Genomic DNA, 6,295 nt, shown 5'->3' on the forward strand with positions numbered 1-6,295 from the left:
CAGTGTCATCTTTGCTCGAGAAGCGGCGCTTGTTGGCGGCATTCCTTCCGTTCCTATTCTGTGTTGTTTTGATCTTGTGAACACCTTGAAGGATGTTTTGTGGCAAGTGCGACGTCGCTTCACGTCATTTTCTGTTACCATGACCTGCTGCGCGTTTGGATGCCAATATAGTTTTAGCAAAGGCAAGAATATATTCGCGATACCGTCCGGTAAGCGCGACGCGTTAAGAAGAAAGACATGGCTTCACCGAATCGGGAGGGTGAACTTCCGACCAACTTCCTCCGCGCGACTATGTGATGTAAGTTGTGGCTCTCTCAGATTATTGTATGTGCCAGGCTTGTGTATTGTGCTGCGGGCAATAACGTAGTAGATATTGCACAGTTCACTGTGCATGTTGTCATTTGTACGCACGCTTTAACATGATTTTTACGCAACGTCTGCTTTGCTTATATGCGCACTACGTGGTCGTGTTAGTCATATTTGGTGCGCTTAATCGTTTTGAACGCCAACCGGCTTGAGTTCGCGGGCACGCGAGGTTGCGTGCGATAACGTGATTACGAAATTTTTAAGATTCAGCGCAGTCCTTTTGATAAAATTTCAGTCTAGATCATGAAAGCGCCTCAGGAGAGCAACTCTCTGCCTTTTGTGGTTACTTACTAGCCTTCTTTAGATAGGCTAGCTTTGTTTGCCACATTTGTTCGTGTTCCTCGTTGGCGGTCGCCCGGTGGATTTGCGATACAGAGGCACCGATGAAAAGCGTGCGTGCTCTCCCGAAACCGTGTTACGCGGTGCGTTCGTCGTCGAGCGACCGCATCATAGGTAATTGAGACGTATGTGCTAATTCGCGTGAGCTTTAAAGTGTGCGAAGCTTAAGATGCGGCGGTGGAGCACTCGAAAAGAAAACGTGCGGTCGCCCGCCCGTTCCATGGCTGGTTTAGTCGTCGTTCGTGCTTAGTCGTTTGCTCGTTCGTTCGTACGCTCGATTAGTCGTTTGCTCGCTCGTTTAGTTCGCGCGCTCATATAGTCGTTCGCCTGCTTGTCTATGCCACTATTAGTTTCTACAGTCATTATGCCTAATTGAGACGCGCTTGCTGTAGGACTCTTAGGCTGGTGCGTTCATATACGCAATGAGACAATAAATGGTGCACACGGACTTGTGACTGCAAAGGCAAATCTGTAATGCATCTATGTGAAAACAAACTGTTAACTTGCAACTTGAATGCCGTTTTATATCATTTTAACCTATGGATAAAACATCATTTCACTTGCGGCAATTTCGGCCGCGTCATGGCGCGGGGATTCTTTGCGCGATAGTCATAGTCAATAAAGTCATGTCTCGCAAATGCTACTTCGAAGGGAGGGCAACCGTCCTGAATGCATGAACCTCAGTGCAACTCGGTTCGCGACAAGTACGTCACTTAGTAAACGGACGAACCAACGCACGATGAAGTGTTATTCGTGATAAATCATTAACCTGAAAAAATTACTGAAGGCCACAGTGGTCTTGTTTGAGATTGAGTCAAGCATTGTTATCGCGCTCCCGCTTCGCGCACGAATGCTAAAACTCATTTTATTTTCTTGTGTACGTACAGTCCCGACTCGATGATCGGCCGCGGTATTTCTGTCGGCGTTGAGACACGAGAAACATTATAGCACCAGCACCCACATCTGAGGCTTTGCGCGCGCTTAGATTGGCAAGCACGCACGTTGGCGGCACTGTAGCTTGTAATACACTCCAGAGCAGTGATCTCCATCAGCGTTTGTACGTCATAGCTCATACGCGCCGCGAATTCACATGGTAAGGGCGGCGCGGATTCTTTAGGCTGAGGGCTTGCTGGAAGCGAAGAGGTTGTCATTCGATGGTAAACGTGTTATTTACAACCATTCGCAACAAGATCTTGCGACACGCCCTTGACAAATGTTGCGTACCTAATTGTAGGGCACTCGATACATTCGCAGTCGTCAACGCGCTGCGTTAACACTCCTTCAGATACTTTGTAAAGAAATAGTAATCAAAGAAATGAAAAAAAAGCTGCCGTTACCGAATTTGTACAAGCATCCGACTATAAATTCTATGCTGTTCACGAAGTTACGCGGAGCTGGTAAGCCAACGTGAACGCCCTAAAGAGCACTGCTTGCTATGCGTGCATTCACTCTGCGAAAGGTCGTCTGCTGCGCTCGAGCATCGTAGGCGGCGCCATGGTCGAGGACGGAGCGTGAAAGAGAGGAAATACGAGGAGGAGTGAAGGCGGAGGAGGAGAGTGGCACTACATTACGAAGTTTCAGGGGCTTTATGCTGCATTGTAGCTCACCGGGAACCGTGCAGACGTCGGCGATCGCCTCGACATCGCTGCGAGCGCTCGAAGAGAGAAAGTCCGAAACCACGTTCTTCGAGATTGGCACGAGTACGGCACCATGGAGCTTTGGGTACTTATCGCTGCTATTATATGGGGGTCCCAGAGAGCAGTCGCCCCCAAAGCGACCTGGGTATTTGATGTGCGGCGGGGCTTCGTGCCCGTCAAGCGTGTCCCCGGTATCGCTCCCGTGGATCCCACAGCTGACTTCTGTAGCCTCACCCGCTTGATGCTTTAGGGGCTGGTTGTCGGACGACGCTTTTTCCACGATATCGAGGTGTGTTCCCCATCGTCCTCGGACGAGTCAAATACGAAAGCGCCGAAGGCGCGGGCGTGACCCGTCACATGGCGGCTTTGCCGTCTCGGCTACGTTGCAAGTGTCGGTCGTTTCCACCAAAGCTGCGGGCTCGAGAGAAACCGCAAGCCGCGATCGAGTTGACACAACCAGTCTATCGAGAATGTTGCGTGCTTCTTGCCGCGTGGCGATACCCGGCCCTGCGGGGAGGGCGCCGTAGCGATCGAGCTCGAACGCCGTCGTCTCAGACTGTGGACAATGCTACACTTTGCGAGAACGAAGGGTGTTGGGGCGCCTGAAGGTGGCCTCGGCATTGCAAAAACGGCGTCCGGCCTGCTTCAAAGGCTGGACGCGCAGTTGAACGATTACCTGGTTGATCCTGCCAGTAATCATATGCTTGTCTCAAAGATTAAGCCATGCATGTCTAAGTACATGCCGAAATAAGGCGAAACCGCGATTGGCTCATTAAATAAGTCATGGTTCCTTAGATCGTTTCTTCCTACTTTGATAACTGTGGTAATTCTAGAGCTAATACATACAGTGAGCCTGAAGCCCTTTGGACGACGGGTGCTTTTATTAGACCAAGATCGATCGGGTTTCAGCCCGTAGTGTGTGGTGACTCTGGATAATTTTGCGCTGATCGCATGGCCACGAGCCGGCGACGTTTCTTTCAAGTGTCTGCCTTATCAACTTTCGATGGTAGGTTACTTACTTACCATGGTTGTTACGGATAACGGAGAATCAGGGTTCGATTACGGAGAGGGAGCATGAGAAACGGCTACCACATCCAAGGAAGGCAGCAGGCGCGCAAATTACCCACTCCCGGCACGGGGAGGTAGTGACGAAAAATAACAATACGGGACTCTTTTGAGGCCCCGTAATTGAAATGGGTACACTCTAAATCCTTTAATGAGGATCAATTGGAGGGCAAGTCTGGTGCCAGCAGCCGCGGTAATTCCAGCTCCAATAGGGTATACTAAAGCTACTGCGGTTAAAAAGCTCGTAGTTGGATCTTAGTTCCAGACGAGTAGTGCATGTATGCGATCCGACGGCTCGGACTGAACATCATGCCGGTCCTTTCTTGGTGCACTTCATTGTGTGCCTCGAGAAGGCCGATGCTTTTACTTTGAAAAAATTAGAGTGCTCAACGCAGGCGTGTCGCCTGAATAAACTTGCATGGAATACTAGAACAAGACCTCGTTTCTGTTCTGTTGGTTTTTGGAATACGAGGTAATGATTAAGAGGGACAGACGGGGGCATTCGTATTGCGGCGCTAGAGGTGAAATTCTTGGACCGTCGCAAGACGAACTACTGCGAAAGCATTTGCCAAGAATGTTTTCTTTGATCAAGAACGAAAGTCAGAGGTTCGAAGGCGACCAGATACCGCCCTAGTTCTGACCATAAACGATGCCAACCAGCGCTCCGCCTGAGTTACTCAAATGTCTCGGCGGGCAGCTTCCGGGAAACCAAAGTGTTTGGGTTCCGCGGGAAGTATGGTTGCAAAGCTGAAACTTAAAGGAATTGACACAAGGACACCACCAGGAGTGGAGCCTGCGGCTTAATTTGACTCAACACGGGAAAGCTTACCCGGCCCGGACACTGAGAGGATTGACAGATTAAGAGCTCTTTCTTGATTCGGTGGATGGTGGTGCATGGCCGTTCTTAGTTGGTGCAGCGATTTGTCTGGTTAATTCCGATAACGAACGAGACTCTAGCCTATTAAATAGGTGCGGGGTTCCCAGCACCTTACAACCTTCTTAGAGGGACAAGCGGCTCCTAGGCGCACGAAAGAGAGCAATAACAGGTCTGTGATGCCCTAGATGTCCGGGGCCGCACGCGCGCTACACTGAAGGAAGCAGCGTGTCTTTATCGCTGTCTGAAAAGACTGGGTAACCCGTGGAACTTCTTTCGTGATTGGGATAGGGGCTTGCAATTGTTCCCCTTGAACGAGCAATTCCCAGTAAGCGCGAGTCTTAAGCTCGCGTTGATTACGTCTCTGCCCTTTGTACACACCGCCCGTCGCTACTACCGATTGAATGATTTAGTGAGGTCTTCGCACCGATGTCCGGCGCGGCCTTTCGGTTGCGCCGGTCTGTTGAAAAGATGACCAAACTTGATCTTTTAGAGCAAGTAAAAGTCGTAACAAGGTTTCCGTAGGTGAACCTGCGGAAGGATCATTATCGGATTGTCAAGGGTGACGAGCGCCATTGTTTCTACCCCGTGTGCGTGAAGCAGCTCGCTGCGCCCGACGCTTTCCGCCGCTGGCCCCGCTTGGACGCGGGGACGGCTATACCCGAACATGCCGGGGACTGCCTGAATTTTGAGGGGCGCCCCGTGCCAAATTTGTTGCGCCCAGTGGACGCAGGCTGCAACCTTGGACCGTTGGCTTGGCCGCGCCCACGGGTAGAAACGGATTAACGCCCACTGGGTGGGCTTTCTGTCCGCCTCGGCGCTCTTGCACGGAAGGGGAGAAGACGACCCTACCTGCTGCTTTGCCCAGTACGAGGGGAACGCCGAAGCGTGCGGTCGGTCAAAGAACAGACGGTCGAGAACTGCTGCCGCTTAGTACACACGGAACCGTGGTGCGAGCGCACTCCCGTCCTCCACGGCAAACGCTGCCGAGTCTGAAAAGGCTGGCGGCTGCCGGTCGCTTCCTGTGGCGAGTATGGAGTAACGACCCGACTTTGTTACTGCCCAAGTACTAAAGGAACGGTGTGGCGCTCGGTCGGTCATGGAACTGGCGGTATGAGGGTGCGGCTGCCAAGTACGGAAGGAACCGTGGCCTAAAGCGCTCTCCCGTCCTCCGCGGCACCTGCTCGGCTCCTGCTCGTGACACGCGAGGTGTCGAGATCGCGGTTCAATGCGACGACGTCTGCAGGCTATGCCCGCCGCCAAAGGAAAGGCGGCGTTGCTAAGAAGTACCGAGGGAAAGGCGGCTTTGCTAAGTCGGAAGCGTTCTGCGGTTAGCGGACTTGTGCGCTTTGGGAAGGCGACGCACGTCGAAAGAGGAAAAGTACGGACAGACGAGGGACCGTAGTCCCGGATTCGGACGCACTTGCGGCCAAGCCCTTGCTGGCTTCGTCTTCCGCCTCAAGTAGACTTGTTGTGGCTCCGGCGCCGAGAGCCCTCCCTGGCACTGGCCGAGTGGTTTTGGAGAGCTGCGCGAGTACGCACGCCGAAAGAGCGCACGCCGAAAGGCGCTCTTCGAAACCACACACAGGGAGACGCCACCTGCCTGAAACCCTGGTTGTACTGTACTGAATTGAACAAACTATTTTTCACGACCCTAAGCGGTGGATCACTCGGGTCGATGAAGAACGCAGCCAGCTGCGAGACTTGGTGTGAATTGCAGGACACACTGAGCATTGATCCTTTGAACGAACATTGCACCCTTGGGTCTTACCTTGACTTCGTCTGTCTGAGGGTCGGATCACATATCAAGAGAGCCTTCAGCGCACAGGGAACGTGCGTCCGTCGACTCGTTTTGACCGCGTCGGCATCATGGACAGTACGTTGAGCGCTAATGCCACGCGCCAGCGACCTCACGAGAAGGAGACGGTGGCGAGCCGTTGTGTCAAATCTTCGAAGAGACGGAAACGAGGCATTATAATCTACTGGAGCGTGACGAGTGCGCGACTCTAGCAAG

The 6,295-nt window shown here is 52.4% G+C and overlaps 1 non-coding gene and 1 pseudogene across 1 annotated transcript; both read left to right on the plus strand.

The window, feature by feature from the left end:
- The first annotated feature begins 3,015 nt into the window (after nucleotides 1-3,015).
- LOC142565158 (small subunit ribosomal RNA) lies at nucleotides 3,016-4,829 on the plus strand. Its single transcript, XR_012824842.1, has one exon. It is a non-coding gene; the product is annotated as a small subunit ribosomal RNA (ribosomal RNA).
- A 1,102-nt stretch (nucleotides 4,830-5,931) lies between these two features.
- LOC142565202 (5.8S ribosomal RNA) lies at nucleotides 5,932-6,077 on the plus strand (annotated as a pseudogene).
- Nucleotides 6,078-6,295: the final 218 nt, after the last annotated feature.

The sequence above is a fragment of the Dermacentor variabilis genome, chromosome 11, assembly GCF_050947875.1.
Source record: "Dermacentor variabilis isolate Ectoservices chromosome 11, ASM5094787v1, whole genome shotgun sequence".
Taxonomy (NCBI): Eukaryota; Metazoa; Arthropoda; class Arachnida; order Ixodida; family Ixodidae; genus Dermacentor; species Dermacentor variabilis.